This window comes from Canis lupus, chromosome 21 (assembly GCF_003254725.2).
Source record: "Canis lupus dingo isolate Sandy chromosome 21, ASM325472v2, whole genome shotgun sequence".
Taxonomy (NCBI): domain Eukaryota; kingdom Metazoa; phylum Chordata; class Mammalia; order Carnivora; family Canidae; genus Canis; species Canis lupus.
Window position 1 is genome coordinate 20,980,769 of NC_064263.1, and position 13,328 is coordinate 20,994,096.

The window sequence follows — 13,328 nt, forward strand, 5'->3', positions numbered from 1 at the left end:
AGTCAGTCTATTCCCAGATGTATTCCTGGGCCTGCTTCAGAGGGACCAAGTAGGTGCCACGAACATGAATGAATAAGTGAGTGAATGGGTGTTAGTAAAAATGGAGAAAGTGAACAAATGGGTCATTGGGAGAATAAACAAGCCATATGAGGGAATGAGTGCAGAACACACAAGGGACCCTATGGAGGTTGGAGAGGACGGTCCATGTGGCCATCAGGCTACCAACTGAGACCGCCTCCAGGTCCACCTAGCAGATGGAAGATCCTGGATGAAATGTTGCTGAATTAGTGGTTGCCCAGCATCTACAATTAGAAGACGGGATCTAAGGGGATCGGCCAAACTCAGACAAGTTACAGGAGTAGGAGGGGAAAGGAACAAAAGGCAGGAAAGAAGGAATGTGGGGTCTTTTCTTTTTTTTCTTTTTATAAATTTATTTTTTATTGATGTTCAATTTGCCAACATATAGAATAACACCCAGTGCTCATCCTGTCAAGTGCCCACCTCAGTGCCCGTCACCCAGTCACCCCCACCGCCGCCCACCTCCCCTTCCACCACCCCTAGTTCATTTCCCAGAGTTAGGAGTCTCTCATGTTCTGTCATCCTTTCTGATATTTCCCACTCATTTTTTCTCCTTTCCCCTTTAGTCCCTTTCACTATTTTTTATATTCCCCAAATGAATGAGACCATATAATGTTTGTCCTTCTCCGATTGACTTATTTCACTCAGCATAATACTCTCCAGTTCCATCCACGTCGAAGCAAATGGTGGGTATTTGTGGTTTCTAATGGCTGAGTAATATTCCATTGTATACATAAACCACATCTTCTTTATCCATTTATCTTTCGATGGACACCGAGGCTCCTTCCACAGTTTGGCTATTGTGGACATTGCTGCTAGAAACATCGGGGTGCAGGTGTCCCGGCGTTTCATTGCATCTGTATCTTTGGGGTAAATCCCCAAGAGTGCAATTGCTGGGTCGTAGGGCAGGTCTATTTTTAACTCTTTGAGGAACCTCCACACAGTTTTCCAGAGTGGCTGCACCAGTTCACATTCCCACCAACAGTGCAGGAGTGTACGTGGGGTCTTTTCAGGGGGCGTGAGGGGGGGCAGGACAGGTGGCTCTGCTTCACCCAAGGTCCACTGGACTCAGGGGTCCTTGCTTTCAAGATGCCACATCCCAGGGTTGGGAGATTATCTGGTCCAGCTGGGCCATTGCTGGTAAGGAAGTCCTGGCATGGGGTGGGGAGAGGTAGCAGAAGCTAGGCTAGACTACAAGTCTCACTGAGTTTCCCCAGTCTTCCCTATATCCACCTTCCTTGCTTCCCTGCTCTTAGGGGGGGAAACTGAGACCGAGTGAGGCCTTACTTGAAAGACCTCTGCAAAGCTGCCAGTGGCCTCACCCTCAGGGGATCCGAATGCCTGAAGTTGGATAAACTGGCCCCAGATGGACTAGGGTCAAGGCCCCTGAGGGACAGGGCCAGGAATACCATGTGAATGTGGTGCAAGGGGTAAGATGATCAAGTAGTGGTCTGGGGCTGCTAGTGTCCAAGCAACCCCCACTAAGCTTGGGCCCAGGAAGCTAGAGAATGGACTAGACTAAGGTTGCAACAAGTTTCCTAATTTTAAAAATGACTTTTATACATTCACATCATGTGATATATGTGGGCCTCAAGCTGTTTTTGTGAGAAACACAAGGGGTCAGGAGTCAAGAGCTGTTTTACCCCCTACCCCCAGATACCGGATGCCTTTGGTGCACTCCTACTCCCTGCTGTGCCGCGGGGAGGCAGGAGGACACAGGACGTGGTCCTAGCTCTCTGGAACCCAGGGGACCTCATATACTGAGAGCTTACTCTGTCTGAACCTGGAGACATAAAAAGGCACAGAGCAGACAAGGTATCCCACTCAGGCAGTTTATATCTAGTTGGGAGAAAGTAGCACATTGAACATATGCACAATGAATAGTATGACAATATCACACTGTGACATGTTCTAAAAATAAAATAAAATAAATTAAAATAATAAGATAATAATGAGTTGGAGCCTCACTACTTCCTACAGGTGTGGTCTGCAGACCAATAGCATCTGATCACCAGAAAGCTCATCAGGAATGCAGATTCTCAGGTGCTGCCCAGGACCCACTGAATCAGAAATTGCATTTCAACAAGGTCCCCAGGGCATGTCTGTGGCCAAGGGGTCAAGCATTCACTCCAAACATGGTTATTACTCCAGGGAAGAAGAAAGATCTGTACTGAGACCTGAATGCTCCATTTCTGGAGGATCTATCTCCCAAGTGAGGGAACAATTAGTGCTACTGATCATAAAATATTCTCTTTAAAGACTCAACTAAGGGACACCTGGGTGGCTCAGTGGTTGAGCATCTATCTGCCTTTGGCTCAGGTCATGATCCTGGGGTCTTGGGATCAAGTCCCACATCAGGCTCCCCACAGGGAGCTTGCTTCTCCCTCTGCCTATGTCTCTGTGTCTCTCATGAATAAATAAATAAAATCTGTAAAGAGAAGAAAGAAGAAAAGAAAAAGAAAGAAAGAAAGAAAGAAAGAAAGAAAGAAAGAAAGAAGAAAGAAAGAGAAAGAAAGAAAGAAAGAAAGAAAGAAAGAAAGAAAGAAAGAAAGAAAGAAAGAAAGAAAGACTCACCTAACTCACTGGGTAACCTTAAGCAAATCACTCCACCTTTCTGGTCCTCAGTTTACCAAGTGCAAAATTGAGGATTTGGACTAAGTAAAGACACTTTCAAGCTAAAAGAAACAAACAAAACACTGTCTTCTGAATGGAGGATTTTGAGACATCAGGAGTGCAATGGCCAGGTAAGAGAGAGCCATTTGAGGGAGCGGCAAGGTCCCTTCTCTGGAGTCCTTAGGTCACCCCAAGAGGCCCGGGCCTTCTCTTTTGGGAATACAGGCATCTCTGCAGTTCGGAGAATCCACAGCAAACTTCACTATTACAAAGGCTCTGTGTGCAGGGCTGACCAGAGTAGGACCCAGGAAACTAGCAGGTCTTCCCATCCAGCCTCCACTCCCAATTTCCTCCCTATCACAGTCCTCCCTCAGTTTTAGGAAAGTCCAGTCCTTCCTCCTGCTGATGCAACTAGGTTGGGGTCAGCCTAAGGGCTTCTGGACTTGCTGAGTAAGAGGCAGAGGCAGAAATGCTCCCTTGCAGATTGGTCAAAGGTCCAGATTATCAGAGTTGGGTGGATTATAGCAATCATGTAACCCAATCTCTGCTTTCTGGATGAAAATACTGAGGCTCCAATTTATATTTCTTTATTTTTTTCTTTCTTTCTTCTTTCTTTCTTTCTTTCTTTCTTTCTTTCTTTCTTTCTTTCTTTCTTCTTTCTCTCTCTCTCTCTCTCTCTCTCTTTCTTTCTAAGATTTCATTTACGTATTTGAGAGAGAAAGCGTGAGCACAAGCAGCAAGAGAAGCAGAGGGAGAAGAGGGAGAAGTGGACTCTCCGCTAAGCAGGGAGCCTGATGCAGGGTTTGATCCCAGGGCCCTAGGATCATGACCTGAGCTGAAGGCAGATTCTTAATGGACTGAGCCACCCAGGTGCCCCTCCAATTTATATGTTATTTATTTATTTATTTATTTATTTATTTATTTATTTATTTATTTATTTATTTATTTATTTATTCATGAGAGACACAGACTGAGAGAGAGGCAGAGATATAGGCAGAGGGAGAAGCGGGCTCCATGCAGGGAGCCCGATGCGGGACTCGATCCAGGACCCCAGGAATCCAAGAAAGTCTCTTTAGTTTATTGACTGAAAGGATGTATGAATAAAAACTGTGGGAATCTGTCTACCTGGGTATGCTTCCCAGGAATTTCTTCACTCCTTTTATCTTGTTCATTTAACACACATTTACTAAGCTCCCCCCAGGGGAAACCCTCAGGGGGAAGGCTGTCAACACCTGCACAGCATGTGGAATCCAGAGAACTCATTAGTGCCAGAGCCTTGGCTCAGCTGCCTCCTCCCAACATGGCCAGTCCCTGACTGAGGAGCTCCCTCCCTGGAAAGACCACTCACTCTGTCCATGGGGCTGGCCCCCAGGCTGGGACCCAGGCCAGAGTCCAGGAGGTGACTAAGGACTCTGTGCCCAACCTTGGACAGGTGCGAGAAGGGGGCCTGATTGGGAAAGCAGGTGACACGGATTAAGAGCCATAAACCCATACCTAAAACTTGGCCTATGAACTCTTTCTTGTGGGTTCTCAGGCTTCCAACCCTCAATCCGTCCCCAGCCATCTTTTGGGGCCTCCTTTCTCTTTCCAGCCTGAGATCCCCAATGCCTCCTGCTCCTGCTCCTCTATGATTCCTCCTGGCACAATCTAACCATGGTACAAGAAAGACCAGCCCCTCTTGAACTCAAATATCTTTGGTAATTCCTTGTATTAGCTTCCTATGGTTGCTGTAGCAATTTACCACAAACTGTGTGGCTAAAGCAACACAAACTTACTATCTCACAGTCCCAGAGGTCAGAAGTCCAAAATAGGTCTCATTGGCCTAAAAATCAAGGTGTCAGCAGGGTATGTCCTTTCTGGAGGCTCTAGGGAGAATCAATTCTCTTGGCTTTTCCATATTTTAGAGGCTGCCTGCATTTCTTGCTTTGTGGCGCCTTCTCTTTGGTCTTCTCTCTTCCAGTTACAAGTTGTTATTGCATTAGGCTCACATGGATAACCCAGGATAACCTTTTCATCTCAAGGTCCAAGGATTAGCAATCTTCATTCCATCTGCATCCCTCATTCCCCTTTGCCATGCAACCTAACATATTCACAGGTGTCAGGATTAGGACATTGCACTTTCCACAACCCTCATCCCTTTCTATTTTATTTTAACCTGCCATTCTAGTTCTTCAAATGAGACGTTGTGCAGAGACCAGATGAATGAAACAGGTTGAGAAGAAATTGATTTAGCTGAAGTAGGATGAGGGGAGGCCCCAGCTGCATCCTCTTAACCATCTTTCATTAGCCCTTGGGTCACCTCCAGAAAAACATAGCTCCATGGACCACAGCTGGAAAATCATTAGCCAAGATGAAGTCCAAAGTCTTACCTTTGCATTCAAGGCCTCAATTAGCCTTTCTGGCTTTATTCTCCTGCCGTCAAGTAAATAAACCTGAACCTCACGTCTCGGCCAGGCTCTGTGCAGGGCAGAAGGGACATCCTGATGCACAATCCCAGCCCCCAGGAAGCTCAGAGCCTGATGACGGAGAAGAATGGACAATTAAGCAGGCCATTTCAACCTATCTGGGTAAGTATCACTAGAGCACAGGGGACAGAGAGGAGAGGTGCTTAGGGAAGTTTCCTGAAGGGGTAGCAACTTTGTGGAGTTAGCAAATCAGAGAAAGGAACAATCTTTTTTTTAAAATTAATTAATTAATTAATTTATGATAGTCACACAGAGAGAGAGAGAGAGAGAGAGGAGAGAGAGAGAGGCAGAGACACAGGCAGAGGGAAAAGCAGGCTCCATGCACCAGGAGCCCGACCTGGGATTCGATCCCGGGTCTCTAGGATCGTGCCCTGGGCCAAAGGCAGGCGCTAAACCGCTGCGCCACCCAGGGATCCTCCAATCTTTTTTTTTTTTTTAAGAGATTTTATTTATTTATTCATGAGACAGAGAAAGAGAGAGGCAGAGACACAGGCAGAGGGAGAAGCAAGTCCCATGCAAGGAGCCAGACCGGGGACTTGATCCTGGGACTCCAGGATCATGCCCTGGGCTGAAGAAGGCGCTAAACCTCTGAGCCACCCAGGCTGCCCAGATAGAAACAATCTTAAATGCAGGGTGGTAAGGGGGAAAATGTTTTTCCCTCTCTGTTTATATATACATATTTACTATATACACAGTACATGCATGAAATACTAATATATACTATACTATAGTGTATATTAAAGTATACATATATAGTATATATAGGATAAAGGATATATCTATTACAATTTTTCTGATTTTCTGCATCTATATTTATGGATACATACATGAACAGTAAATAAAAACCTATGAGAATAAAAACATGAATTTAAGGAGCCACGGGGTGGTAGTGAAAGAATACTTTATATTTATTACATCTTATTTCTCAAGCTGAGTGATGAGTACTGAATTTTTATATTCATTCTCAATATATTTGAATACAATAAGTTTTATTTTTTTATTATTTTTTTAAATTTTTATTTATTTATGATAGTCACACAGAGAGAGAGAGGCAGAGACACAGGCAGAGGGAGAAGCAGGCCCCATGCAGGGAGCCTGACGTGGGACTCGATCCCAGGTCTCCAGGATCGGGCCCTGGGCCAAAGGCAGGCACTAAACAGCTGCGCCACCCAGAGATCCCTACAATAAATTAAAAAAAAAAAAAAAAAAGAAGGAAAATCAAGAAATATTTTCCAGGTCGAAGTACCAGCTTCAGCAAAGGACCAGGCACAGGGCCCTGGGTGGCTCGGTGGTTGAGGATCTGCCCCTGGCTCAGGTCATGATCTTGGGGTCTTGGGATGGAGTTCCCACATCAGGCTCCTCACAGGGAGCCTGCTTCTGTCTATGTCTCTACACCTCTCTGTGTCTCTCATGAATAAATAAAATCTAAAATAAATAAAATTTTAAAAAAAGAGGGGGGGAATCCCCGGGTGGCTCAGCGGTTTAGCGCCTGCCTTCGGCCCAGGGTGTGATTCTGGAGTCCCGGGATCGAGTCCCACGTCTGGCTCCCTGCATGGAGCCTGCTTCTCCCTCCGCCTGTGTCTCTGCCTCTCTCTCTCTCTGTGTCTCTCGTGAATAAATAAATAAAAATAATAATTAAAAAAAAAAGCCCAGGCACACAAAATAGCAAAAATACTGATGAGTCCTCAACATGCCCGCACCCTCCTGAGCTCCGCAGTAAACTTCCAAAGCGTTGCCTCCCCTCCTCCTGCCTCACCGTCTTTTGCCCGGACTCAGCCCCTGGCCCCCCACTTTCCGACCGGATCAGCTCCCTCCCATGGGGGAGGCGGCCCTCCTCCTGGCTGCAGGGTGCACCCCTCTCCCCTCGCGGGCTCCAGGCGGGCGGGGCGGGGCGGGGCGGGGCGCGGCGCCGGGCGCTGCGGATGCCGCCGGCAGGGGGCGCTGCGGCGCCGGCCAGGCCCTCCGCTCCGCAGCCTGGAGCTCGCGGCCCCGCCCCCGAGGCCGCCGGCGGGGACTCGTCGTCCGCGGAAACACCCGAGTTTCCAGGCGATGATTGTCCGCCTCGTTTCACTAGAACAGGGCTGGTCTATAGGGGAGGGAGTGGGAGGAAAATCTTGTCATGGTTCCAGGGCCCCACCCACAGGACGGGTGTCGTTAATATTTTGCGGCTATTTGTAAAGAGGCTTGACTCAGCAGGTGAAAGCACGAAGGGGTTTTTATCTCCCTGCAGTTGCCCTTCCGGACGGACAATCTCGGCAGGTCCCCAGGCTCCTCTGTTTCCCGTTTATTGTTGAGTAACTGAGTCCAGTGCGGGCCTGGGTCCCGCACGTGAGGTCCCCCCGGCGTACGCCCCGGTTCGGCCGCCGCGGCTGGGACACCTGCTGGCCGGGAGGCTCCTCGCCCTCCCGGGGCGCTCGGGGTCGCGGGGCCGCGCGCGGGGGAGGAGAGGCCACCGCCGGAGGGGCGCTTGGGCGCGGCAGGTCGCATATGCTGGCGCTTTCTCTCGGGAGCCTGGGCTGGGCTCCTTGGAGATCCACCGCACTGTGCAACGCAGGACCCCCAACAAGGAGGGGGTGCTCCTGCTTCGGGCTGCTTACAACCCCTCGGCTCCAGCATCCCTCCTTACACCTCCGGCCTCGGTCTGCTGGGGCCCCTCACCCCTAAATGGAGGCGCTCTTCCGCGGGGTCCTTTTCCAGAAGGCTTACGTTCTGTTCTGTTCCTTTCTCTGGGGTCTGCACGTCCTTGCACAGGAAGCAACTGGAAGTGCATGCAGCCCCTTGCCAGGAGCCCCTCCTTTGGCCAGCTCTCCCCAGGTTCCAGACCCCAGAACTCCCCCTCCAAGACTCCCCAAAAAGTTCTCCCGAAGCCTCTCTCTCTCCTGGCTTGAGGGGAAGGGAGGACAGCTTCTTCCAGTCCCTGGTGAGGAGTGGGCTGGAGAACAGGCAGGGTGAGTGCTCTGACAACTCTCCAAAGACAGTGTCCTCCCACGTTCCTGGGGGATTTAGCTTGCTCCCTGCCCCCGGGAGGAGTAGGGGAGGACTGGGTCCTCGCCCTTCCCTGCCCTCCCCCCTTCGGGGTACTGCCCAGGTGGTCCAGCCTGTCTGTTTAGCCTCAGCGCCTCTGCCAATGTTTTCGGCTTTGGGGCCTCAGCTGAAATTCTCAGGTGACTGAGAAAGCCTTTGTTTACACTTTATTAATTTCCAGACATTGCCAGAGAGCGGGGTGTCTAACCTCAGCCCAGATAAGACCTCATCAGAAGATCCATCCCAAACAGAAATCTGATCGGGCACTCTCCAACCCACCCACTCCGCAGAAAACCTTCGCTGACCAGCTGCTCCTAGACGTACTGCATTTCAGCTCCCGGGCTTTACAGACACTTCCCTAGCCTCATGCTTTCTCTCTAACCTTTGCCTTTCCTTCTACCAGAAGAGTTCTAGCTCCACTTCACCATTTAGCTGACTCCTTGTAACTGCAATGAGGACTCCCCTTTGAAGAGGAGAGTCAAAAAGTCACTTCCCTTTGAAGAGGAGAGTCAAAAAGTCACCTCCTCCACGAAGACTTCCCTGACTGTGACACATTCCATTCATGTTCCCACAGGTCTTGTCACAAATAGTGTTTGGTTCTAATTATTTCAATCTATACCTATCTCTTCACTCTGATTCTGAGCTCTTTGAGGACAAGGATGGTATTTGTTTTGTTGAGTGTGTTTACATTTTTTATATGAAAAATACCCCCCAAAGTAAAAAAAAAATTTTTTTTAATATTTTATTTATTTATCCATGAGAGACACAGCAAGAGAGACAGAGACATAGGCAGAGGGAGAAGCAGGCTCCCTACAGGGAGCCCGATGCTGGACTCAATCCCAGGACCCCAGGATCACGCCCTGGGCCAAAGGCAGATGCTCAACCGCTGAACCACCCAGGCGTCCCCCCAAAGTCAAAATTACACATAATCTCACCACTTCCTTTTGATATCATAGAAAGGACAAAGAATCTTCCTTCTCTGGCCTGTCCTGCCAATACTAGCCTCCAATGACAACCATTTTTAAAAGCGTGGTATGATTCCTTATTGTCTTTTCCTGGTGTGCATGCACACACACACACACACACTTTAATAATTTAATAATTCTTATTATACTTCTTGATTCACAATTTCCAGTTTTTTAAAAGATTTTATTTATTTATTCATGAGAGACACGGAGAGAGGCAGAGACACAGGCAGAGGGAGAAGCAGGCTCCCTGCAGGAAGCCTGGTGCAGGACTCCATCCCAGGACCCCAGGATCTCGCCCTGAGCCAAAGGCAAACGCCCAACCATTGAGCCACCCACGCATCCCGACACAATTTCCATTTTCACTTAATCTATTTTGGGTATCTTTCCAAGTTAGTGCATATGGTTCTACCTCACTCTCTTTTCTTTTTATTGTGTATATATATTTATACATATAAAACATAAAATTTGCTATTTTAACCATGTCTAAGTATACAATTTAGTAGCATTAATACTATTCACAGTATTGTGCAACCATAGCCACTACCAGCTTCTAAAACTTTTCAAACCCCAAACAGGACCTCTGTACCCATTAAGCAATAACTCCTTATCCTCTGCTGCACAACCCCTGGTAACCTCTAATGTCCTTTCTGTCTCTATGAATGCTGTATTCTTTTCTAATGGCTGAATATTAATCCGCAGTAGGAGACATCACCATTTATTTAACCATTCTCTACTAATGGACATTCAAGGTGTTCCCAATTATTTGATAATACAAACAGTGCTGCCAAAAAAAAAAAATCCTCATACATAATACATGTCAGGATATTTTGTTAGAAGAAAGTCCTAAGAGTGGGCTGCTGGAAGCCAGGGTGTGTGCGTTTAGAAGTCTAACAGATACTTACCAGCCTTTACATCAAAATGATCTTTAACACAAAAGTTCCTGACTCCCATCTCCAGATATTCTGGTTTAATAAAGATGAATTGGGGCCCAGCAACCTGAATTTTTATAAACATCCTACCTGACCTTTGTGATGTGAGACCACACAATGACAAACATGGTCGTGGGGCCTGACTGCTGCATTCCTGGGTCCCCAGCATCCAGCCCTGGGCCTGCCCACAGAGAAGGGGCTTCCTCCTGGGAGCAACATAAACTCCAGTGCCCCTACCCACACCCTGCTGCCACCATGCCAAGGCTGCCCTGGTGAGTCATCAGGCACAGCATTGTAGCCTCCACGATGACAAAACCTCTAAGGGAAGCTTGATTGATGGACTGTGCATCTCCTAACCTGGAAGCCCTGAGTCATGCTGGTTTACCAGGCAGCTCCCAATTATGAGATTGGTTAGCTTTGTCCTTTGTGGGAGGCACATTCGTTGCTCATTCAAATCAAGGCCTATCAAAGAAAAGGCTGCCTTATCTCCCTGGGGAAAATCTGACTCACACGGTAGGAGTGGTGGGTGGAGGACAGAGAGCCACAGAGGAGAAAGAGAAAAGAGACAGAAATAAGTCTGAGTTCCAGGAGGAAGATGAAAAGGTGAAAGGAAAGATTAGAGAGGCGGAGAAAGTAGAGAGAAAAGAGGCAGAGAGAAAGAAGTCCCATGTCAGAGGGGAAACACGGAGGGGAGAAGTGGAGGGAGAAGGAGAAAACAAAAAGAAAGAGAGAAAGGGAAGGGGAAGCAAGAAGAAAGAGAAGACAGGAGAAAGAAAAAGAGAACATGGAGCAGGAGGTGGGGTGAGTTCCTTAGCTGGTATGTCAGATCAGTCCAGAAAAAAATAAATGCTCGTGCTTCAGATCGCAGGAAGACAGCGGTAATAGAGGTGACTTGGCTTGGGCGTCAGGGGCGCCTGTGAACCAGCTTGTTTTCAGCCCTTAGAGCCCGCTCCAGGGGTCGACCCTGAACCTAAGGCAAAAACGTACTCAGAGGCAACCACACCGTGTGCACCTGGATGGTGGGCACAGCCTTCCTCGTCATTTGGCAACAAGGAAGAAGATCCTCAAAAAAGGGCATATTCCTTGCACACTGTTTTAGATGTAAAGGATGCTTGTTGCAGTGCTATTTATAGTATAAAGGAGAATAAAGAAAGAAAGAAGGAAGAAATGAAATGTGGTTTAATAGATTTATGACACATTTGTACAACACAGGGCTGTGTTGTCATCACAGATGGGTGCATCACAGAACCCCCATAGTGATATGGGGGATATCCTCACAGTACTAGATGGAAAAAAGAGTGCATTCGTGTTCAAATCAATCTTTAAAATGGGATGATTCAAATCTTAATAGTGGATATGTGTGTGAGGGGAGTGGCACAACCTCTGCCCCAACTCAGAGATTTCGCAAAAAGTCCAGTTCAGTCCAACCCTGTGCCAAGACATAGTTTTGTTTTGTTGTTGTTGTTGTTGTTTGACAATCTCAAGTCCAAACCCTACCCCTTCCCTGTTAGCCCATGCTCTCCCTTTTGGAGAAATTCACATTAAAGCCTCAGGATTCCTAGTCCCTGCTCTCACTAGAGAAGCTCAAGTGATTGGATTCTTATATACTTTTTATTTTTTAAATTTTTTAAAAATTTTTATTTATTTATGATAGTCACAGAGAGAGAGAGAGAGGCAGAGACACAGGCAGAGGGAGAAGCAGGCTCCATGCACCGGGAGCCCGATGTGGGATTCGATCCCGGGTCTCCAGGATCGCGCCCTCGGCCAAAGGCAGGCGCCAAACTGCTGCGCCACCCAGGGATTCCGGATTCTTATATATTTTTTAAAGATTTTATTTATTTATTCATAGAGACACAGAGAAAGAGAGGCAGAGACACAGGCAGAGGGAGAAGCAGGCTCCATGCAGGGAGCCCAAGGTGGGACTGGATCCAGGGTCTCCAGGATTACACCCTGGGCTGAAGGCAGCACTAAACCGCTGAGCCACCCGGGCTGCCCAAATTCCTAGAAATTTTCTAAATAAATTTTCCAAATGCTTAGAGTTTCACGCCCTGGGCTGAAGGCGACGCTAAACCGCTACACCACCGGGACTGCCCTGGATGCTTATTCTACTTGTCCCTGGTACAGGTAGGCCCCTGCCTGTGACCATAGCAGCAGAAGCCACCCGTTCTGCAGTGTGATCTCAATCAGCTCCTGCTGCCAGGGCCCTTCGAGCTCCTGATCCTCAGCATCAGAGTGAACATTGACAGCCTTCTAAAAAGTTTTCTTATTGTTCAGGAGCTGACATTAGGCCTCTGTTGCTTGCCACCAGAAGTACTGTCTGTCACTCTTGCTGGGTTAAGCTGCAAGGAGTTCTGCTACCACCACCTACTAGATGTGCACAGCACCACCCCTTCCTTTGGGTTAAGGTGTCCTGGGGCTGTGTAAGAAGGTGTCCACAGGCTGGGGCTTGCACGCTAAGGGAGGCAGCCAGTGAACCGGAAGCTAGATGGGATGTAGATCATTCCTCTCCAGGAACCCAAGGGCAGAGGTCCTGAATACAAGCCATGAGAGGTGTTCTTCTAGCCCCGACATAGTATCGACATAGTATCTGGGCTGGAGGCTACTAGCATGCCCATAAAAATGGAGATGGGGAGGAGTAGGAACGGTATCCAAGCTCTTACTCAGACTGTACCAGAGGGAGGCCTTCAGGGCTTCCTATGAGATGTTGAGGGATAAGGGAACTGCCCATCAGGAGCAGGGACCTGAGGACTCAGGAGGTCCCAGGACTTAGGTCACTGCCATATTACTTCCTTTGTTTTACTCTGTCCCTGCTCCTGCTGGGCAGGCTTCTATCAGAAACTCTTAAATGAGAAGGGTCTCTGAATATGTTTGCAGGAGTATTGAGGGAGTATTGAGAAGTACTGGGGAACCCTGGGGCAGGAGTGGGTAGCAATGATTTTTTTAAAAAAGATTTTATTTACTCACTCATGAGAGACACACACAGAGAAAGAGAGGCAGAGACACAGGCAGAGGGAGAAGCAGGCTCCATGCAGGGAGCCCAACGTGGGACTCGATCTGGGACCCCAGGATCATGCCCGGGGCCAAAGGCGGTGCTAAACCGCTGAGCCACCCAGGCTGCCCAGCAATGATTTTTTTAAAAATAAACTTTTTATTAAAATACAACTTATCCACAGAGGAATGCACCCAGGTAATTTTCACAAAAAGTAGACACACCTGTGTAACCATTTCCAGTTCAAGACAAAAAAACATCA